The sequence below is a fragment of the Lontra canadensis genome, unplaced genomic scaffold, assembly GCF_010015895.1.
Source record: "Lontra canadensis isolate GAN:19392208 unplaced genomic scaffold, GSC_riverotter_1.0 scaffold10, whole genome shotgun sequence".
Taxonomy (NCBI): domain Eukaryota; kingdom Metazoa; phylum Chordata; class Mammalia; order Carnivora; family Mustelidae; genus Lontra; species Lontra canadensis.
Window position 1 is genome coordinate 17320823 of NW_022631004.1, and position 24821 is coordinate 17345643.

The 24821-nt window shown below is 35.5% G+C and overlaps 1 protein-coding gene and 1 long non-coding RNA gene across 2 annotated transcripts in view; both read right to left on the reverse strand.

Moving 5' to 3' along the window:
• Positions 1 to 24821, reverse strand: part of XKR6 (XK related 6) — a 294560-nt gene that overhangs the window by 229383 nt on the left and 40356 nt on the right. The gene's annotated exons all lie outside the window — the stretch shown is intronic.
• LOC116866639 overlaps positions 1 to 24821 on the reverse strand; it is a 69156-nt gene that overhangs the window by 24187 nt on the left and 20148 nt on the right. The gene's annotated exons all lie outside the window — the stretch shown is intronic.

The window sequence follows — 24821 nt, forward strand, 5'->3', positions numbered from 1 at the left end:
AAATGAGAAATGAACTAGTACTTTTAATTAGAAACAAACAGGGCAAAGATGACAACACATCAAATAATGTGGAACATAGTCAAAGCCACATGTAAGTACCTTTTGCAGTTCACACTACAGTGAGTACAAGTGATTCAGACAGGTCTATTCTTTCCAGCACTGCTCGTTGAGAGGTAGTAATGCGGAGTTCCCAGGTGGACTGCACCTGGGTAAACATTTAGGGGCTGTGGCTTATGAGCACTGTACAGTGAGGAGCTACTACGAGTAAGGAGCTCTGGCTCCAATGCAGGCTTTGCCACTACACTAACTAGCGAAGTGTCCCGCATCAGCAGTTTGCCAACGGCCGAGTGTCCGTCAGTTTGGAGGCTCTAAAACTAGGATAGGCTGATTAGATTATCTCTGAGGTCTCTTCTCCCTTTCAGAATTAAAACACTCTCCCAGCAAAAACTTCTCCTGTTGACCTATTTTGAAAGCAAGCTTCTGTGCTGCACATCTTCCCTGCTCTACAACAGAGTGCACACATTAACCTTTTCTTAATGACAATCACCCTAATGAATATCTCCTATTGTACTGTGTGCTTTAAAACAGAAACCACAATTCAAAAGCAAGAATAAGATAAATTTCTGCCTTCAAAGAGTAGTGCCTTTTCATTTGCCAAGTAATTTCTCAATTTAGTAGGATAGATTGGGAAGTGGGTGTGGGGAGGGGGCAGCACACTCTTCTTTCTGTGAAAAATACTACTGGTGTTCAAAGCTAAAAGGTTTATCGCTGCAGTCATGTTTTCAAAGTCAAGTAAAAACAGTGGCTTTTCACTGTTCCACTGATGGAACTTTTACAAAACTCTTATCATCAAACATTTCTGGAGTGATTCCTCATTGTCTTTATTTAAAAAAAAAAAAAGGTCTTATTTATTTGATAGAGAGAGGGAGAGCACAAGCAGGGGGAGAGAGGCAGAGGGAGTAGGAGAAGCAGGTTCCCCGCAAAGCAGGGGAAGCCTGACATGGGACTCTATTCCAGGACTCTGGGATCACGACCCGAGCCGAAGGCAGTGGCTTAACCAACTGAGCCACCCAGGCGTCCCCCTCCTTGTCTTTAAACGGTTTCAAATGTACAGAGCTCTCCCCTTCCACTTTCACAGGAAAACCACTAGCTGTTCAAATCATCTCTTCTTCAAGAATGAATACCTGACTCTAGAATTTAATGAGAATATTCATGCGACACGACCAAACATAAAATACCATTTTTCAAATATTACACATATTTGGTGTCAAAGGCTATATAAGTAAGTTAAGACACTTTAATTCTACCTGAATTTTAATTTATCCTAAATCTATTAGTTTTGGACTTTGTGTCTAATTTTTTTTTTAATCAAGGTGAAAAGGAGGACAGGGAAACAAGACAGAGAGGAGTATTTTCTATCTAGCCAAGTCAACTGTCTTAAATGATCCTTTCCATTTTCTACCATTTCACAATAAATATGAGAAAACAATTCAATTCTCACTTTTAAAAATCTCACCTATTTAGTACACAACGAGAGAAGGGAAAGGGAAATTTGAGGTAAAAAGCTCAAGTGTCCATCTGAATTCTCAATTCTAGATTGCATGGGAAATCCCTGATCTACTTCTTATGTAAAAGTTCTGACAATAGGGCGCCTGGGTGGCTCAGTGGGTTAAGCCGCTGCCTTCGGCTCAGGTCATGATCTCAGGGTCCTGGGATCGAGTCCCGCATCGGGCTCTTTGCTCAGTAGGGAGCCTGCTTCCCTCTCTCTCTCTGCCTGCCTCTCTGTCTACTTGTGATCTCTCTCTGTCAAATAAATAAATAAAATCTTAAAAAAAAAAAAGTTCTGACAATAAAGTAGCAAAATCCATTCCTCAGAGCCACAGAAGAAGCAATGTCATTATATATTCAACATATATGCTTTTAGAAAGCTTTTAGAAAGACAAGTTAGTCCTTTTCAGTCCTAGAACCAGACTAGCATTTAACATTTAAGATAAAGTAAAACTGAGTGGCTGGTTTCGTTTATTTATTTATTTCTGGGTTGCTATTAAACTGTTCACTCTCAGTTTACAGTTTAACTCTTTTAAGTGCTTCCAAAATGAAATATTTTTTAAACAAGTAATTAAACTCATTTCCTCTTCAATTTCTTATCACGATCTGAGTTTGAACTTCTCAAGTTTCCCCCTCAAAATAAGTATTTCATAATGGTATTCACACCATAGCACTGTAGTAGTATGAGAGGTCTTTAAAGGGAAATTCAGAGTTCCTCTCTTCTCTCCTCCTCCCACTCACCCATTCCCCTTGGACTCATCAAGATCTTGAGCAAAAACCAGGACATGTATGTTCCATAGGGAGAGTGCCAGGCCACAGATATAAAAAAGTAAGGGTTCACCGTAAGTGGTGATGCACCAGTGGTGCGGTCTCTTTGGAATTGTTTAGGATAAGAGGCTAGGGGTTCCCAATTATGGCTAACACATGGCTTTTAAAAAAAAATCTTTTGGGGTGTCAGGGTAGCTCAGTTGGTTAAGCATCTGCCTTTAGGCTGTGATCCCAGGGTCCTGGGATGGAGCCCCTATCTTGCGTGTGCACTCCCTCTATCAAATAAATAAAGTCTTTTAAAAAAAAACAAAAAACAAAAAACTTTCATTAGACTACTTGCAGTTGGTTTTCATTCCTGTCCACTCGAGATCTGCTTCTGAGATCTGACTGAACTCTGCTCCAGGTACTCTGCGTGCAGGTTGGGTCACTGAGAACCTTGTATGAAACACTGTACCTACCTCCTTCTTCAGACTAAGTCACCGATTGTGGACCTTCCATTAGAAGCCATGAGACATCCAAAGTGATGAGTAACTTGAAAGTAATGTGGAAATGAGAAGTAGCTAGGGGCCTTTATAAAGAACACTGGATCCACATATGTGTATACCTACTAGAATCAAAATAACACCAAAACGTCAGTCCTTTTTTATATTCCACTTTACTCTAGCAGTGGTAATACAAATCTTGTGGGAAAATAAATCTATTCTCAAATAGTAAATTCTGTAGCCAAACTACCTGAATTCTGAGAAGACCAAGAAATGATATCATTGTATCACACACAATATAAATATCTCTGATTAAATAGGTATTTCCCAGCTCCCTAAATCCTCTACAATCACTTTGGTTCATTTATTTTCAAAGCACACCCTCTCCCCTGGCTCGTCGTCATCAGCATGTTTCATATCAAAGTGTCTTCCATCTTAATTATAAACAAAAACAAAAACCTACCCCAGAGTGACTTTTTCATTTTGGTATCTCCCAAGCCCACAGCTATCTCCAAAGCCAAAGAGAAATTCCTCGAAAAATATTCAAAAACTATCAGTACTTCATAGGAAAGGAATACAACCAAATAAAAAGATCAACACTATACATAATTAAAATTACACTGAGAAAGTATTTTTCACCAACCAAACTGGCAAAAATTCAGGAACTTTTTGTCAATAAAGCTGTGGAGAAATAAGTACCTTCTAACATTGTTGATGGGAGTCCAAATTGCTCCAGCCATTTGGAAAGTAATTCTGCCAATATCAGTCAAAAGTGCACATGCACATACTCTTTGATACAACCAATAAACGTCTAAAAATTTATTCTATAGCTATACTAACATGTGTGGGAAGATCAGATGTGTATGTGTAGACATATGTTTGTATGGAATTTATATACACAATATCACGGTAATGATGGCAAAGATGTTAATAAATACAACTGTCTACTATAAAATGTATAGTAGTATGCGACTATTTGTAACGTGTGTGTGTGCGTGTGTGCGTGCGTCTGTGTGTGTATAAAAGGGCAGGTAAACAACCCTGGGTACCTCAGATAGAGGAAAACCTTTTACTATATATCCCTGTTTACTTTTAAATTTTATGCTATTAAACCATTCAAAACTAATTTTTAAATATTTGCTTTAGTTAGGTAAAGAAATTTAACTATGTTTCAAAGGAATTTTCCCTTTACATAACATAAATTTAAAAGAATGTTTTCCATCATGCCATCTCTCTTATTTTTTTAATGAATTCAAAAACCTGGGTTGACATTTCCTAAAAGACTTCATATTTTCATTTAAGTTCTTTTTTTTTTCTCTTTTGACTCCTTGCACCCAGTTCTTCCTCCCACCCCCACCCCATCACCTCTAGCAACCAAGAATGTTATCTGTGAGTTGGTTATAATGTTTAATTTGTATTTCATTTTTTTAAAGATTCCACATATAACAGAGATGATATGATATCTGTCTTTGTCTAACTTATTTCACTTAGCATAATGCCCTCGAGGTCCCACCATCTTGTCACAAACAGCAAGTTCCATATTTAAGTTTTAGAGGAAGACCTCCATACTGTTTTCCACAGTGGCTGCACTAATTTACATTCCTACCAATAGTGCACAAGGGTTCCCTTTTCTACACATCTGCGCCAGCACTGGTTATTCTCTTGACTTTTTGATTAATAGCCATTCTAACAGGTGTAAGGTAGTATCTCATTGTCGTTTTGATTTGCATTTCCCTGATGATTAGTGATGCTGAGCACCTTTTCAAATATTTGTTGACCATCTGTATATTTTCTTTGGAAAAATGTCTATTCAGATCTTTTGTCTATTTTTAAAATTGGATTGTTTTTTGTTTTGCTACTGAGTTGTAGTTCTTTATTTGCTTTGGATATTAGCCCCTTATCAGATATATGATTTGCAAATACTTCTTCCCATCCGGTTGGTTGCCTTTACACTTTGTTGATGGTTTCCTTTGCTGTGCAGAAGCTTTTTAGTTTGATGTAGCCCCACTTGTTTATTTTGCTTATTTTTGGTGTCATGATTCAAAAACTTAAAGCCAAGACCCATGTCAAAGGAGTCTTGATAAGGAGCTAATTTTTAAATATTAGTTTTAGTTAGATCACATAATTTAACTATGTTTCTAAGGAATTTTGCATTTCCATATCATAAATTTAAAAGAAAACTCAATGTTTTCCATCATGCCTTCTGTTCCAACTACCATTCTTTTCCTTTTCTTATTTACATCTTTCAAGTAAATTTCAATTCCTAAATCAACACACACCATTTCCACATAGAAATCTAAAGAGGTATAATCTGGATTAAGAGCCTAAAGAAACGGAAAGAGGTATAGTTATACTGTCTGTGTAACCAACACAGAGAAAGGCTGAGATCTTAAAGCTTAAGAAAACAAAAGACACTGAGTAAAACAAGAGCACATAAACACTCCATTCAATACAATGTCAAGTCTTTGGAATATTTTCATTGAAATTATAGCTACCAACAAGGATTATGATAGCAAAAAAGAAGTCTCCAGGAGAAAGACTCTCCAAAACAGGGTAGTCTGTTACATGACTAGCATGATTTCCTAGCACTGTTGACCTAGCGAGCCTATCTTCTCTACATTCTAACTAATACAGTGAATCTTGAAATTCAAAATTGCTGGCCCCCATCCTCCAGAGATTCTGGTTCAGTAAGTCTGAGGTAAGGCCACAGAATCTGCATTTCTAATAAGCACCCAAGTGATGGGACACTGCTAGTGCCAGGACCACACTTTGGAAAGCACTGATCTTAATATAACCAAGTAATCTACTATTGACATTGGATATATCATCAAAGTCCATGTATCATAGCCCAAGTGGTGGTTCCAGAGCTACTGTCGAAGCAATTCTTTCTGCCTCTTATTCAGACCTCTCTGTCATACCTGCTAATCACCCAATCTTCAACAACTTCTTCATGCTGTTTTCCTTTCCCTGCCGCTTAAACTTCTCTGTCATGTGATTTGTGAGAGGAAAAAAAGCCTTCCAATGGAAATGCCAGAAATAAATGCCCCAAGGACAAAAGTCTGCTAGAGTCAGATTAAAGAGATTCAAGTTAAAAAGAAGGGTTAGAAGTAAATTTACACATTTTTGAGATCAAAAACCTCTGTAAGGAAAATAAGGAAAAGAAATTCATTTGACATCTAGTGTTATAAGGAAGGGAAATACTGAACTCCAAGTTATATTGCAAACATATAATTGGCTTTAAAAATAAGCATACAAGGGAAAGGGTGCCAACAGTACCAGGAATTGAAATTTAAATGCATATTTATTAAAACCTTTATTGCTTTAGGCATCAGAATAAAGTATTATCATTGCTATGTATATAACTAGCTAGGATCACATTCTGACAGATCTATAAAAATAGAGTGCCAGCTTCATACAGAGCACCTCTATGTGAGGCAAGTTGGAGGTGGACTGGAGTAATAAATCATGATTCTTGGGCCAAATAAACTCAGATACTTTTGCCAAATGTAAACATTATCCCTAAGATTCCCTTCCTGGAGAGGGCAAAAACTGAGGATCCCAACTCACTCTGGGAAAGTACAAGGCTGCATATGAACAGACCCTGAGCTGGAGGGCATGGAGCATCCCTTACAACTCTCCAGGGAGATTTAAAGTGGAACAAATGCTAATATATCACAGCCTAAGATTCAGTGTAGGCCTGAGTCCTGGAAGAACTGTGTGCGTGCGTAAGAGCAGAAGCATTACCAGTAGGGCTATGGCTCTCCTTTGTAAATAGGGAGGGAGTTAAGATACCCTTTGCTCAAAACCTGTCTAGTCCTCGGTAGTCTGATTCCTTTTAAAATCAGTTATTTCCCATGGAAATGTCAGGTCTCACAATCGTCCTGCTCTCAAAACAGAGTTAACTCTATACCTTACATCACATCATATACCTCATCAGATCATGTCATCTTCCACTTTAAAATCTAGCAATGACTTCCCCTCACTTACGGAATAAAGTCTAATTACTTTGACTTTTCCTATGTGGCCATTCATGACCGGGTCTCCCACCTTTTTGCCCTGATCTTCTATCAAAAATCCTCATTCTCAAATCACCTGTACTTCCCCCAAAGCATTCTTTAGGCTCATACCTCTGTACCTCTGCACAAGCTCCTGTTCTATATAAACGTCCTTCATCACCATTCCCCCAGTTCCTGAGTGTAAGAATAAGAACTCTTACACTCAACACTCCAATTCCCCAAGCAATTCTTCCTTTATGATGTCTTCCTTATACACCACCCATGAGATGGCTCAAGAGGGTCCCCAAGTACCTTCCCCATGCTTTTTTTTTTTTTTCAAAGAGCTTTAAGTATTTTGTTTGTAACTAGGTTTGTTAACACTATCTAATGAAAATGTACAAAGAATAATGCTGCAGTTTTTGGTTAGATTTAAGTCAAAGACACTAATTAATAAGGAATCTGTGAATATGAATATTCTAGAAATTTCTCTTAGCCATCTGATCAGAACACCTGTCTCTATTACCTTACTTTAGAAGGTACTGGCATACATCTGAATTAAACTCAGAATATTTCAAAATAAGCTGTAAATAATAAAACTATGCTATATTCAAACTAAAACAATTTTCATAGAACTTTCCTTTCCAGAAATAGTAATAAAGGAAATAAGGCATTCCCTAAAATGTGGTTCTGAACAAGTAATACATAAAAAACAAATGTATACTTAACTTCTACCTCCTCAAAACAGATGAGCAGAAAAGTTAACCAGAAAGGTCTTTCAATTCATATAAAATGGAGCTGCAGAAACATTTTAAGGGTTCTCAGGAAAAAAAGTTGGAGCTGAAATGTGATTATCAGACCAGTTGCAGAAAGTGTACAGGAGCCATATCTCAAGGTCAAACCTAGTACCCGGATATGCAAGAAAATTTCAAGACATGTAGCTTGTTGGCCTTGTCCCATATTGTCATACTCTGATCATGTGTGAATTTCACAAACGATTCCAATTGCTCAGCTAGTTGGGTATCAAGGATTTGCTCATACTCCTTCCAAATTTTATCAGAGTCTTTTAAGAGATGCCCCCATATTATTCACAACTGTAGGAAGGTAAAGGTAGGCTGGTACTTCTTCATCCAGAAGGAACCTGGAGATCTAGATGCTAGGGTTGCTGAGGAGTGAGGAGCTTAGAGCTTACCACAATGTGTTACAGATTTCCTGGGTTACCCCATCCCCACCCCCAATACCTCAAGAGTCCTGAGGAAAGGATTTTTGTCTTATCTCTGGCCAACATTAGCAACAATTCAGCCACCTGCAACTATTAAATATAGGTAAGGATTAAGAAAAATGGGTAGCCTTAGAAACTGTTAGACAATCTGGCAACAACTATTGTCAGTGAAAAAAAATATATACCCACTGACTCATTTAAGTACCCCAGGCACAACAACAGGCATTCAATGTGTGCTGTGTGTCTGTGTGGAATAACATCCTAGCCACTAATGTTTTCATTTGTCAGATTGTTGTGGAACTAAAACATAAAAAACTTGCACCTGGAATTTTTTTTTTTTTTAGGATTTTATTTATTTATTTGAGAGAGAGAGTGAGATCACAAGATGTGGGGAGGAAGATAAAGGCAGAGGGACAAGTAGACTCCCTGTTGAGTAGGGAGGCTGCCCTGGGTCTCAGTCCCAGGGTCCTGTGATCATGACCTGAGCTGAAGGCAGATGCTTAACCAACTGAGTCACCCAGGCACCCTTCACCTGGAATATTTTTATATTTTTTTGAAAAGAGAATTCCATGGTCCTTTTCACTGTGAGTGTGAATGCAAATTGGTACAATTTTTTAGGAAGGCTATTTGAACACACAGATCCTTCCTCAGCTTACAATTGCTTTATCTCCTGATAAACCCATTATAAACTAAAAATATGGCTAAGTTGAAATGCAATTATCTGTGCACACGCACACACGCACACACACACACACACACAAAACCACAGAAGAAGTGCTGTGAAGTGCTGTGAAAAATAATCTAAACTAATCCTCACTCTAAAGAGTTGGAGAAAACTAACTTCACAGAAAAATGAGCAACAGAAAATACTGAAATCAGATCCCTCACAATGTTATCACAAGGAAAAGACGTTAAACAGCAAATACTCCACAATGAAAGCACACATAATTAATTAATTAATTAAAGCCAGATAAAAGATATTAAGATGAGACAAGGCATGAAAGAATGTAAGTCAAAATTTTTTTTTAATTCAGAAAAGAGTTGATAAAAATAACAAATGAAAACATTAGTTTAGAAAAGAACATTATTGTGACACCCTACTTGGCTCAGTTGGAAGAGCATGAGACTCTTAATTTTGGAGTCATGAGTTCAAGCCCCCATGTTGGTTACAGAGATTACTTAAAAATAAATAAAAAATTTTAGGGACGCCTGGGTGGCTCAGTTGGTTAAGCAGCTGCCTTCAGCTCAGGTCATGATCCCAGCGTCCTGGGATTGAGTCCCACATCGGGCTCCTTGCTCGTCAGGGAGCCTGCCTGTTTCTCCCTCTGCCTCTGCCTGCCATTCTGTCTGCCTGTGCTTGCTCTCTCTCCCTCTCTCTCTCTGACAAATAAGTAAAATCTTTAAAAAAATATATATATAAAAAAATAATAAAATAAATAAATAAATAATTTTAAAAAGAGAATGAAGATTATTTTGGAAGATGAGAACAAATAAACACAACTGTGCTTTAAGAGAAACAGATAAAATTTTTAAATAAAAGGAAATGAAGAGATTAATAAAAAGGATACAATAGAAAGTAACAAATATTAAAGATAGACAAGAATATCTAACACAGAAAATAGAGAAGTCTGACTAAAAACAAAATGCAACTGAACTGAATACTGAAAATAATGAAAATAAATGCAAGAACATTTTCTTGAAATAAAAAATGTGAAGCTGAATACTGAAAGAACATACCATATACCTGAGACTGCCAACCCTGATAATCAACACCAGACATATTCTAAAAAATACCATTAGACTTTAAAGAAAAAGTCCTTTGGACTTCTAGGCAAAAGAGTTATTATTTAGCATGTTACTTACAGAGCTAAATATCACTGGACATTGCCAGCAATATTTTATGCCAGAAGAAAACAAAGAAAGGTATTTATGATACTTAAAGAAAGAAAATGCAAGCCAAGAATTTTAAATCAAGAAAAAGTAACCTTAAAGTATCAAGGTGACACGATTCAATAACCCTAGAAAAGTTTTCTGCACTTCTGAGAATCTACTAGAGAATAAGTTCAGAAAACTAAAATGATTACAAAGACTGGTTTATGTTAACTATATAGTTACTTGAAGAACTAATAAGATTAGTTAAGAGAGAGGGATTATAATATAAGATGGCTTTACAAAATGTTGACACAATACAACTATTAGAAACAATTGGAAGAGTGGGGACAGTATACGCAAAAAGAAAAAAAAAACAGAAACAAAAATAAAAACAAAAAAACTATGTTCTATTTTGACTCTACAAGAGAAATAAAAGACCTTATCTCTAGAGCCCTTTCTTCTTCATACACTAGAACACTGACCACTAGGTTTCACACTAGAAGGATGGTGAGAAAGAAAAAAGAAAAAAAAAAATAGTACCAAAAAAGTTTTCCAAAACTAAAGAGGAGTTTCTTTGCTGAAAAGGCCACGAACAGAAAAAAGGATGAAAAGCTCCACTTTAAGGTACACTGGTACGAAATTTGTAGAGGACATGATCATCTACAAAGAAACTCCCATCGAATCTACCAAAAAAGCTACTATAACTAAGTTAATATAAAATAATCAATTGTATTTCTATAAACCAACAATGAACAATCAGAAATTGAAATTAATAACACAATACCATTAACAATAGTGTCAGAAAATATGAACCACTTCAGGATAAATCTGACAAAAGACAACACAAGAACTTTACACTGAAAACTACAAAATAATGCTGAGAGAAATTAAAGACCCCTAAATAAATTGCGGAGATGTGCCATGTTCATGGATCAGAAGATTCAATATTGTTAAGATTTTAATTCTTCCTAAACTCGTCTAGAAATTCAATATAATCTCAATCAAAAACCTCACACACTGTTTCGCAGAAACTTACGAACTGACTCTAAAATCCATATGAAAACATAAAGAACCAAGAGCCAATACAACTTTGAAAAGTAAGAACTTTTCCTTTAAGGGCTTACAATGTTTGAGAACTTGAATGATTTCAGGATTAATTTTAGAAGTTATAATAATCATGATTATACTGGCAGTAAAATTTTTAAAAAATTATAGTAATCAAGACCATGGTATTAGCATTAAGATACATACACACACAACATATCCAGGGAACAGAAGAGAGCTCAGAAATAGACTCATACTTTTATGGTTAGCTGATTTTCAAAGGTGCAAAGAAAGGAAAGTTAGTAAAGAGAATAATCTTTTCAACAAATGGTACTAAACTATTCAGATGTGGGAAAAAAGAACTGGTCAATACTTTAAATCATATACAAAAGTGACTTAAAGTGGATCATAGACCTAAATGTAAAAGCAAAAACTGTAAAACCTCTGGAAGGAAACAAAGGAGAGAATCTTTGTGTTCTTGGGTTTCGCAAACAACTCCAAAAAGGACATCAAAAGCACAATTCATTAAAGAAAAGGTTAATAAAATGCCATTTCATCAAAATCTTTAAAAAATATTTTTAAAAAGAACATTTTAAAAAATAAAATAATAAAATAAATTTAAAACTCCCTCACTAGAAGATGCTGTTAGAGGAATGAAAAGATAAGCCAAAGACTGGGAGAAGATATTTTCAAAGCGTGTACCCAATAAAGATCTTATATCCAAAATAAAGATTTCTCACTAAGAAACCAAACAACCCAACTTTAAAATGGGCATGAAATATGAACATACACTTTGCCAAAGAAGATATATGGATGGCACTAAGCCCATGAAAATACTCCCAACACCATTAGTCATTAGCAAAATGCAAACTGAAACTCCAGTAAGATACTACATTATACAGCTATTAGAAAGGCTAAAATTATATACTTTATCATACCAAGTGTTGGCAAGTGTTATGGGCTTAACTTCCCCCCACCCCCAAATTTCACATATTGAAACCCTAATCCCCCAATACCTCAGAAGGTAGCCATATTTGGAAATAGGGCCTTCAAAGAGCTGATTAAGCTAAAATGAGGTTAGGATAAGCCCTAATCCAATCTGACTGGTGTCCTTATAAAGAGGAGGAAATTTGGACATAAGAAAAGAGAATGTGAAGAGGCAACGAGAAAGCAGCCAGCCATATACTAAAGCCAAGGAGAAAAGACTCAGGTGAAACCTACCCTGTCCACACCTAGACCTTATACTCTAGAACTATGAGAAAATAAATTCCTGTTCTTTAAGCCACCCAGTTGGTGGATTGTGTTATGGCAGCCCTAGCAAACTGAGACAGCAAAGAAATGAAGCAACTATAATTTTCATACTGCTGATGGAAATGCCAAATGATATAACCACTTTGGAAAACAGTAACCATATCTTAAAATGGTAAACATTTATCTACCATATGATTTAACCATTCCATCTTGGATATTTACCAAAAAGAAAGGTAAAAAAATAAACATATGTCCACACAAAGATTTATACACAAATGTTCATAGCATATTGAGGTGTAATAGCCCCAAACTGGAAACAACCTGAGTATCCATTAACAGATGAATAGACAAACTAGTGTTTCCATACCATGGAATACAGGATGGAATTCTTCTGGGCAATAAAAAGGAATGAACTACTAATACACATAAAAACATAGGTGGATCTAAAAATAATTGTGCTGAGTAAAACAGACCAAACAGAAAAGCATAATTTCATTAAAATAAAATTCTAGAAAAAGTAAACCACAGTGAAAGACAATAGATCAGGGACTCCCTGAGGAAAGGGAGGGAAAACAATGAGGGGTTATAAAGATGCACAAGAAAACTTTGAAGGGTGATGAATATTTGGGGTTTTAAAAAAAAATTTTTTTCTTCTAAATTTTTATTTAAATTCTAGTTAGTAAACATACAGTGTAATATTGGTTTAGTGATTTAGTGATTCATCACTTACATAGAACACCTAATGCTCATTCTAATAAGTGCCCTCCTTAATCCCATTCACCCATTTAAGTCAACACCCACCCACCTCCCTCCATCACCCCTCAGTTTGCTCTCTACTGTAAAGTCTCTTGTGGTTTGCCTTCCTCTCTCTCCTCTCTTTTTCCCCCCTTCCCACACTATTCATCTGTTTGGTTTCCTAAATTCCACATGAGTGAAATCTTACGGTATTTGTCTTTTTCTGACCTATTTTTGCTTAGCATAATATACTCTAGCTCCACCCATGTTGCTGCAAATGGCAAGCTTTCATTCCTTTTGATGGCTGAGTAATATTCTACTGTATATATATACACACACCACATCTTCTTTATCCTTTCATGAGTGGATGGACATAGGCTTTTTCAGAATATTTTGGTTTTCCTGATAGTGGATCTCTTGGGTAGGGATACAGATTTCAAATATTACCAAACTATATACTTCAAATGTTTGTAGTTCTCTCTGTAAGTCAACTGTATTTCAACAAAGCTTTTAAAAAAATTTAAAAGCACACATTTTAAACTACAAAGGAGAAACTGACATAAAATCATCAGTCAAAGAGGTTTCTAAAAAACTTCTTTCAGACCTTGACAGAGTAGGTAAAAAACTAAGAATACAGAGAATATTAAGTTGGAACACACAAGTGCATACTCACACATCTAACTCTACATCATGAAAAGAATTACGCTCATTCAAGGACTTACAACGCTACATAAAAAGTGAACACATATTAGACTTGTAGAGAACATCTTAACATTCTAATCACAGTGCAAAAAAACTAGAAATTTATGACAACAATATAGTTACAAGAACCCAAAATTCACTAATCTATTAGAATTTAAAATACTCTCATAAATTAATATTAGGCCAAAGGGAAAATCAAAGATATAGATTATCTAGAAAATTATAATTAAAATGAAAACAATGTCAAAATTTGTGGGCCACTACTGAATCTGTTAGCATGAGAAAGCTCATAGTTGAAGTATCTATGTTAAGAATGAAAATAAATTAATAAGCATAAAAAAGTGAAGAAGTCAGAGAAATAACATGAATCCAGGAAATCAGAGAAGAGGAATGAATAACAGTATCAACTTAAATCCACATAAGAAAAGAACAAACACTATTATTTCTGACTAAAATTCAATATAACCTATCATGGGTATCTGGGTGGTTCAGTTAGTTAGGCATCTGCCTTTGGCTCAGGTCAGGATCCCAGGGTCCTGGGATCAGGTCCTGAGTTGTGTTCCCTGGCTCAGCGGGAAGCCTGCTTTTCCCTCTCCTTCCTGCTCTCTATCTCTGTCACTATCTCTGTCTCTCTCTCAATAAATAAATAAAATCTTTATCAATCACTAATCAGCCTACTCAAAATTAGAGAGAAACTTAAATTAAAAAAACAAAACAGGAAAGTAAAAAGAATTATAGGAGACTATTTATTTAACTCAATGCCCATAAATCTGAGAATAAAGTCCAATGATGAATAAACAGTCAGCAAAACTGACTTGGGGAATAGTAAACTTAAATAGTTAATATTTATTTCTTCGTATGGAAATGAGAAAGCAAAAAGCTACATTCCAAAAATCAAGCCCAGTTATTTCATTTGTGATCTTTCATATGGCCAGAGTAAGTTGTTCTGAAGCTATTCAAATTGTTCCTGCAACCAGATAAAAGAAAATTTGTTCTCCTTTTAGAAAGGAGAACAGTAATGACGAAATGCATAAACACCCACACACAGAAAGACATGTAAATCTCATGTATGAAAACAGGAATACTCAAAATAATATTCAATAGAAAGAACATAGCAAAACATTGAAGAAAATACTTCTATCAGGATTTTTACATCAATTAGAAAATTAAAAAGAAGAAAATATATTCACACTTTTTTACAAGCATAAAATGATGAAGTAAGAAATGTGGTTGATCCTGAAAAGAAATTATAACTCAACTAGGGGATGTAAAGGAAATCTCAAATTAACTGGAAAATTGTATCTGATTCTGAATTGGAAGACTCAATACTACAGGCTGCCAATTCACATCAATATAATTTATAAATCAACAAAATTATAAATTTTAAAATTACAAATTATAAAAAGTTTAAATAAAAAACTACAACATATTTATTTTTTTAAACTTCAAAATAATCCTAAAGTTTACTCAAATGAATAAAGAAGCAAGACCAGTCAGGGAATTCTGAAATAAAAACTACCAGATATCAAAACAAACATATAGGTTATATTAACATGGTATGCATTTTGCAGACTGGGAAAATAAAACAGTAACAGATATTAGCAAGGATGTGAAGCAAAAAGCAAGTGAAGAGTGCTAACAGAAATAGCTCCTTTATGCAAAAATTTGTCAGTACCTACTAAAACTGATCATAAAACAATATGCAAAGAGAAGAAGAAGAAAGAAAACACCAAATAAAAGTAGTAGAGAATAACATGAGAGAGCTAAAACAAAAATAAAAATATTAAAGTGGACCAAAGATACATTAAATAAACAAAAGTAAAACATAGCAATTGCACTCCCAACAGAAGTGTATACACCTGCTAATCAAAAAACAAATGCAAACATGTTTTGTAGCAGCGTTATTTCTAATGTTCAAAAATTAGGACAACTCAAATGCCCATCAACATTAGTACAGATAAGTAAACTGTATACTCAGACAATGGAACACCATACAGCAATGAGAAAGAACAGTCTACAACTAGTACACACAACGTGGTTGAATCTCAAAAACAATGTTGTATTAAAGAAGACACCAGAGAATCTGTATGATTCTAAATGATACTGTAACTCATATAAATTTCACACAGGTAAAAGTCTTTCATGCTATTAGAAGTCAAGATTAGTGTTCACCCTTAGGTTGGGGGTGGCAGGCACGTAGGAAGAATAGTTTTACAGTATAAAGAGTCACTGTGGACCTGGTTTCTTTATCTTGGTTACATGGAAGTATTCACTTTGCCAAAATTCACTGGGCTAAAACAAAAACAAAAACTAAAACTAAAACAAAAAAGACACAAACTAAGGATGACAAACTAATAAACATGTTTTGGCTATCAGATTAAAACACTGACAATCCTTTCTTAAAGATGCAAATTAGTATCCATTTTGAGTATTTTTTATATTTGTACTCTGAGATCCAGAAATATTTATCCTTCTAATACAAGTACAAAAGATAAATAATAACCATATATCACAAAGTTGCCTGAAGAACTTTTTGCATTTCTACATATACTCTTTGTATTCATAAAAAATTGAAATCAACTAAATATTTTCAATAAGAAACTGTTTTAAACAAATTATGGCACAAAGGAATGTACAACACAGTGGAATTCTATGTATACATTTAACATTAGCAGAACTATACATACAGACATAGAAAGGCATGCAAAATGTTAACTAAAAATACCAATTTGTAAAATAGTATATATAATATACTCCCATTTTCATAAAAGTGAATAAAAATGATTATTCAACAAACTTTTAATAGTGGTTATTTCTGCGAGGGTAAAATTACAGGGAATCTTTGCTCTCTACATTCACATTCCAAATGGTTTCTATGCTTGAAATAAGCATGTATCAGGCTTTTATAATCTGAAAAAATAAAAAAAAAATTAATGAGATAATAATATTTCAAGAATGTCTATGCTTTAAATCTTTTTAAAAACCTACTGCTGTATTATCCTTTATGCAAAACCATTTGTAGAAAACACAAGGTGAAAGTGATTTGAATAGACAGGATTTCCTTCGTCACCCTCACCCTCCAATTTGGGCTACTCTCTGATTCCCACCTCATTTCTTAAATTGCAATATTATCTATCTGAAAAAAAAAGGGGAGCTGAACAGAAGGATCACTTAAAATTCCTTCCAACCTTGAACTCCTTTATTTTTTTTTCCCTTTCCTTTTCTTCTACCTCCTGCAGTCATAAGAAAGATGTATATTGTTTCACTATATTCACTGGAGTTTTATATTCTCTTTCTTTAATTTAAAATTATGTTAGAATTTCTCCCAAGGAAAAAGGAAACCCAAACTAATTAGCTTCATAAGATTCTTTGTGAGTAGCCCTGAAAAAGCACATTCCTTAATCTCTCCAATTTTCTTCCAGTTCCTGTTTTTTCCCATATGGTATAAATATTCATTGGATATTCAGAAAACAGCATTTTTGTCCCAGAAGTACCCAAGAAACTGAAAGTTTCTACTATTAAAAGTAAACAACAGGGGGTGTCTGCCTGGCTTGGTCTCAGCAGAGCATGCGACTCTTAACCTCAGGGTCTGTGATTTCAAAGCAAAAGATGGGCTTGGAGCCTACTTAAAATAAACAAACAAAAATAAAAGTAAGCAATGTTAAAACTGTCTTGATTTTTCTTTCCTCATTTTATTTTAAGCCATGTCTACGAACTTACACATCTAAATGGACTTAAGCTAATTAAAAAAATTTTCACACTGACACATTTGACGAATGTGTGTATATAAAAAACCACAATTCAAAATATTTACATTCATCTCAGAAAAGTATTTTCTAGGACTATAGCAGGAACCACGTAAGAGCAAAGAACATGAACGTAATTTACTATAATTTTCTATTTAATCTTTTCAGCTTGGCAAGACCAACTTTGTTCAACAGTAATGGAACAATGTCATATAATTCCACCCATGTAAACACAATGTGCCATTTCCTAAAATCCTGTGTTAAAAACTACAGCATTAATAGCAGAAACAACAGAGCAGTCTGGAAAGCAACAGGAATTCAGATCAGACAAACTTGAGTCCTAGTTTCAGAAAAGGGAGACCCAAGATTCATTTGATAATCTCTCAGAAGTATTTTATTTCTGTTTTTCTCAATCTTTTTCCATACATCAATTCACATTCCCTTTTGCCTCACACTTTCTCCTTCTTTAAAAATACCATTATAAATCCATTTTTAGTAGGGCCTAACAGCTCCCATCAGCAAGGGAAGTAATTATTAATAAGCCTGGACTAATGTTATCATTTTGGCTCTATAGAAGCAATGGTATCATTCTCATAACTGGCTGGGAAGAAAAGAACAAGTCCTGTTCAACAGGATATTAAAATGAAGGTTGAACGCCAATTAGAGACAAGAAGAGAAGAAGAGACAATGGTAACCAAACTTATTAACAAATTACAATAAGAAAGAGGCCTTTTTTTTGATTCCCAGTTTACATTAAGAGCATACAGATAGACTTTTGCTAGAAGTCCTAAGAATTCAAATGATATCTTAAGAAATCTTAATGCTATCTTAAGAAATGATATCTTAAGAAAAATTTCCCAGCAAAGGGCAGTTAAAACATTGGAATAAATCAATGATATGAGCAGTGTGATTCTAGCTGTGCGGGAGTCTTTCTGAAGACATTAAATAACAGCATGCTTCCTTGCTCTGTCTACAGTGGTCCTCTCTGAAACATTCTGGAGAAGGTCCTTAGTTCTGATGACATAACATACCTAGGCATATTTGCTAGCCTTACCTATCTACATCATTCAAGATTTGACACTTTTTTTAAAAGCTTGGCTACTATTATATTAATTTTTACAGCTTTGAATCTAGATATATAATAAATTGTGGGAAGGACAGAAGGACAAATGGTGGGAGGATGGGAGAGATGGAAGGAACAAAGGAGGGAGGAACAGTCAACACACTCCACCATTTAAGAATGGCCACCACCAGAATGAGATTTCTTGCACCTAAAGAACTTTAATTGAACTTCTTTTCCTAATGAAGTATGCATATGACCAAAGGTTCTCATTCTCTATTCTAACATCAATAATACCAATCTGTTTTATTTCACTAATCTGTTTGCTTTCCAAAACAAATGAAGAGAATTAAGTTAGTGGCCCAGAGAACTAAGCCAGAGTTAAAAGCCAAGAAACGACAATTTGATCCTCAACTTGCTTTTAAACAGAATACGACTGACCCTCAAAGAACACAGGTTTGAAATGCAAACATTCACCTGTATGCAGGACTTTTCTTTTTTAAATACACTACAGTACTGTAAATGTATTTTCTCTCCCTCGTGATTTTCTTAAAAATCATGGAGCCTCTTTTCCTTTAGTTTACATTATTGTAAGAATACAGTATACAATACATATAACATACAAAATATGTGTTAATTAACTATGTTTGGCTTCCAGTCAAAAATAGGCGTAGTGCTTTAGTCTTGGGGCGTCAAAAGTTACACACAGATTTTCAACCTCATGGAGCTGGTACCTATAATCCCCACCATTGCCCAAGGGTCAATTCTATTTCTTTTCTAGTCAATCCTTTTAACTAGTATAAACAAATTTAAATGTAATTAGAACCAAGTTCATCAAGTTACAATTCCCAAAGATGAGAAATTTCCTAAGCAGTCTTAAGCAAACTACCTAATTTCCATAATAAAGCAAAAATATTACTGGGTCACTGGGGCTTGAGACTAGCAAAAACTAGCTGACAAGATTTGTCAGATGACAAGTTATGTGTTGAAACAGATGAATAGCCAAATGGTTTGGTATCATTCTGATCATAGCATCAACACAGAATAATACTAACAAAACTTTTCTATTTGGAAGAATTTTTTAAGTACCAATTTTCAAATTAAAATTAGAGTACTGTTAGACTATACTCTATGTAATCCACTGAATTGTAACTCACTGCCAACATTCACAGTTAAACTCAAATGAAGAAACTGAACCTGTATAAAATCATCACTAAAGCTGAGGAAAGATACGTGAGGATAATAAGCAACTGAGTTCAATATTAATTTATTCCTTTAGATAAATGCTCTCAATTGACCCAAATAAACCAATTTACTAGGTCACCAGATAACATGAAGAAATTATGAAATATGACGTGACTCATGCATATAGCATGTATAACACAGAGCAAGAACTTCTGAAAGTGTGAACAGTTTCAGTAAGTTGAATAATTTTAGGTCCAGAAATTCTACTACTGTTGCTACACAGAAATAATTTTTTAAAATATCAAAATATAGTTTAGATCATTTTGATAATATTATTAGAGAAGAATCAATAAGAGTATTATTATTATTTAAGTTGGTCTTTGTTCATTCAAAGCTGTCTTACAAGGGTGTTATAAACTACAACTGACTCTTCTTTTTTCAGGTATCTGAAACACAAGGAATGATTTGCTTTTAAATAAGCCACACGTATCATCAGTATAGGACTAGTTTTTATGACGTCTTCTCAAAGGATGGTGGTGGTGGGAGCAACCTAATTCTTATGATGGACATCTGTCTTTCTCAGGAATGGCATCTCAATCCCTAAGAATTGCTCATGCCAAAAGCCTCAGGAGGTACCTAGGACTCCTTCTCATTCTCTCACACATACGTATATCCAATACATCAACAAATCCTATTGCCCCTTTCCTTCAAAATATTCCCAGACTGCAACCACTTCTTTTACCCTACCACTATCACCTGGAGTCAAGCATATTCTCTCTGGACTACTGCAAACAGTCCTTCTAACGTCTCTCTGATTCCACCTTTGTCCTTACTTAAGACCAATCTCAACATAAAACTCAAGACAATCCTTTTAAAATATAAGTGCACAGTAAAGTCGGCCTTGCCCAAAAAGAGGTCTGACCATTGCCTGGGCTTCTTGGAGGTAATCTGGTTCCTAACTGATAGAAGTGATAGAAGGGGCTGGTCACATCAGACTTTCAGGCAGGACTGGCCATACCCAAGAGTCTTAGGATCAGCCATGCCCGAAAGACCAATTAGTGTGGAGGCTTCAGGTCACACAGAATCAATAGACCTGTTCAACTCCACAGACAATCAAGCAACTAATCTCGCTTATGTAATGAAGCCCCATTAAAAACTCTGAAAACCAAAGCTTGAGTTGCGTTCCCTGGTTAGCAATACTCTGTGCATAAGGTAAAATATCATGCACACACTGATACCAAGAGGGTCACTGTCCTGACTCCATGGGAGAAAAGAACAGAAGCTACACATATAAAATTCTCTAAAACCCTGCCCTAGGAGTCTCTTCCTTTGGCTAATTCTGATCTGTATCCTTTCCCAATAATAAACTACAACTGTACGAATAACAGCTCTCAGTAATTTCTGCGAGTCCTAACAAATTATAGAACCTCAGAGTGATTTTGGGAATGCCCTGAACCTGGAGTTGGTGTCAGGAGTAAAGACAGTCTTGGGGCCTGCACCCACAAACTTCAGAGTTTGGTTAACTCCAGGAAGGTATCAGTGTGTTTTTGTAGTTTTCTTACAAATTAATAGAGGTTCTAAAATAGTTTATAATCTTATCTTTTTTTTTTCTTTTGGTTCCTCGTCTGCCTATAAATGTGGTCTACCCTCCCATTCTTCAGGAGAAAATAAAAGTATCCTGTTCTCCCTCCTCTCTTCTCTCCACTGACTGCTTCCGTCCTCTTCAAATCCTCTCACTACTCCACTCACTTTAAGGACTCAAAAATGAATTCTAAAATTTTCTCATCATATTCTCATAAATCTGCTATGTAAAGTTTCTACTTCTCCTGGAAAATAAAGACGAATAGAAAATACAAAAGATTTTCTACCAGCACAGCCTCCTCATATTTATTTGAGCTACATTAGAGATGGACACAGTAAAAATCTGGCTAGGCCCATGGTTTCATCCTGAGGCCCCCAGCCTGGCACCTCTTGTCCAGTCTTGCTATGACATACTCTCCAGAATGGTACACATTTTACAAGTTGACTTTATTACTCAAAAAGAGTCCACTCAGCCTGGCTATGTCACCACTCCCTTATCTTGCTTCAGGCTTCCAAATGTTAAACAGCATTATTTAACATTTGGGCAGACTGAATTCCCTGCCTTACTAGTTAATTAAGGGTCAAGTGTTCCAGAGCAGTAATCAAATATGTTTCAAGCTGAAAAGAAAAATCTGTTTTTATATGAGTACAACCAAAGACTTTATCATTTGAATATTACAGTTTCATTTTATCAAATAAACACAGGACACCCCCCAGGAAAAAAATTATTAAAGATTTCACAATACTTGTGCATTATCTTGAGGATATGGATCCTTAAATGAAATTTGAGAACTGCATGCACTATAAAGCTTTACACTTCTTAAAAGAGGCATATGCTATTTGTTTAATATACATACGCAGTTTTCACCTGACTACTTCAGTGGTCTTTCAGAAAGCTCCGTTGGTCAGCCTCTGCAGAGACAACTACTGAAGGCTAACTGGCTTCCCTATGTTTGCTGAAACCTTCCATTCATTTTCCATTCCACCCTCAAGCCACTACACTCTACTACAGAGTGGTCTTACTCAAAATGCAAATCTGATCTCCCATCAATGGCTTTCTGGAGCATTTGGGATAAAGTCAAAATCCTGACAAGACCTTCACCATGTTCTGCTCTCCCTGCATGTGAACACTTCAGCCTCCTAGGTCATCTTGCACAGGGCCCCCACCCTCCCCTCCCCAAGGACACTCCCTCCCTCCCTCATAACTGTTCCCTCTACCCCATGCTCTCAGATTCTACTCATCCCTCAGGTTGCTGTAGTCACATTACCAAAAACATCTTTGCTGATGCCTTCCCACAAACGAGGGAAGCTCCTCCTCATAGGTTCACATCAGACACTCACTCTACCTTTCACAGCCCTAACCACTCCCTTTCCATTTGTCTCCACTAGACTGGAAGCTTAAGAACAGGGTATGAGTCTTTCTTACTCACTGCTATATCCAACCATGCTTTTGCACATATTTGCTGAATGAATGAGTCCAGAAGCATGAGATATACTGACTTCAAAATGTTTCAAAGCCAACTGTTAGTATAAATTATGTTAATTTTATTAACATTTCTTTTCAAAAATCCATCAGAAAAAGAAAATGGTTCTTACTTTAAAGTGAAAGTTGTTTGTTTACCATTACAATACTAGACAGTTTTCAACAATAAAACCAGTACACTTTTTGAGTATTTAGAATAAAGAGCATATGTTTTCACTAAGGATTTAGAGCAGAAAGAATATAAATGCAAGATTACTGGCTGTCTAATGAAGTTTCATTTTAAATTAATTTCTGAAGTCAATTAATACCATGCCCAAAGGGCATTATAACCACAACCAAAAACCTCCTTTTGTTAAGCATAAGGTCAAATCTATGTTCAAACACGTGCTAAATTTTAATGCTTTATTTAGGAATAATTTTCTTCATGAGAGGTTCAGTTCCTTTACAAATAGCACCTATCAGATTAAAAACTTCTGATTAACATTATGGCCTAAGTTAAAAGAAAGGGAAGAAAAGAGGTCACTATAAAAATTAGTCCTCTTCATAGCTCAGAGTTAAAATTATCTAGGAGGAAAAGAAAAATATCAGGCAAAGATTCTCTAAGTGCAGAACCAGCTGAATTCACTTCTAATTGAGACACTATTTAGAACAAGATAAAACTACCACAGATCCTAACCTCATTTTCTCCAGCACCCTGAAAAACAAACAAGCCGAGTGACTGCTCTGGCCAAAGGCTGAAAGCCCAAAAAGTATGAGACAGAATGGTGGAATGTCACATATTTATTTTTGATCCTTGTCTATATCTGTCCTATATCCTAATTACCTCTACCAAGTTCACAAAGGGTATGGACTCTGATACTTTTCCCAACACCAGAACTTAGCAAAGACCTTAAGTATATTAATACAAGAAATTAAATAAGCGCATTGAATACAGTAGTAGCAAGGTGGAAGGTCAGGCCACAGCCTGAACTTATCTATAAGCCAAATGTTAAGTCTTATACGTAAGTCTAGTTGTTCTAAATACAATATACAAAACCAATTTAATACAAATTTGATTATTTACTAATACAAACTATCTATTCTGTTAGATCAACCCTTCCTCCTTTTCTGGACTTTATTTCAATTACCCACTTTCCTTCTCTACCGGTTCCTTCCTTTCATTCAAACATAATCAAGTCTCTCCCAACTTAGAACTCCTACTGACCCTACAATCTCTTCTAGTTGTCTGCCTCACCAAGCTCCTTCATATCTAAACTTCTTGAGAAAGAGGTCTGCATTTCTCCACCACCTAGTCACTTCTTAAACTCATACATGCACGATGCAAGTGAGGTACATTACTGAACCATAAAACTAAAGATGAAAATAATCTGTGAACAAAATCATTATCTAGTCATTTAAACACTTCAAAATTTAGAAACTGAGAAACTTATCCATGTCTCTTCCCACTTCATACCTTCTCCTGTCTCTCCACAAATTGTATATCCAACCCACCTCCCATCTCATCTATACCATGGTTTAAGATGCAGCTTCTCAAGCATGCATTTTTTGTACAGGTCTTCACTAGCTGTGTTCCCTCTGCTTAGAATGTTTTTCCAACCTTTTGATGATTTAACTCTTCCTCATTCTTCAATGCCAAATTCAGATGGTATCTCTTCTCTGTAGCTTTCCCCACGCTCAAAGCAAAACTACTCCCTTAATTGTATTCCCACATACTTTACTCAAATTTCCCCAATAACATAAACACATCCTAGTCAATTTTTTTTAACTTGCCTGTCTCTTCAGCTGTTCTAAATTACTGGAAGACTGAGTGTGTCTTAATTGAAGTTCTGAAGAGTTTCAAAGACCTGGGAAACTCCTTAAATTAGAAGCAAAATTTTGTGCATCTTGTGTTTTTGGACAGGCTACAGAAGCTATCAGTTTCTCAAAGAGGCATATGACCCCAAAAAAGTTAAAAATTACTGCCTCCGAAGTTAGCACAGTATCTGTCACATAGTAGAGACCCATTAAGTGGGTCTCTAAACTGTCATCAATATATCCATAAAAGGGACTAGACGGGGATAAATCTATTTGGTGGGAGAGAAAAACAAATCTCCTTTACCGAATTCTAAATAGCATATGCACATACTGCCCTCTCCAGGAGGTGGAGCTTA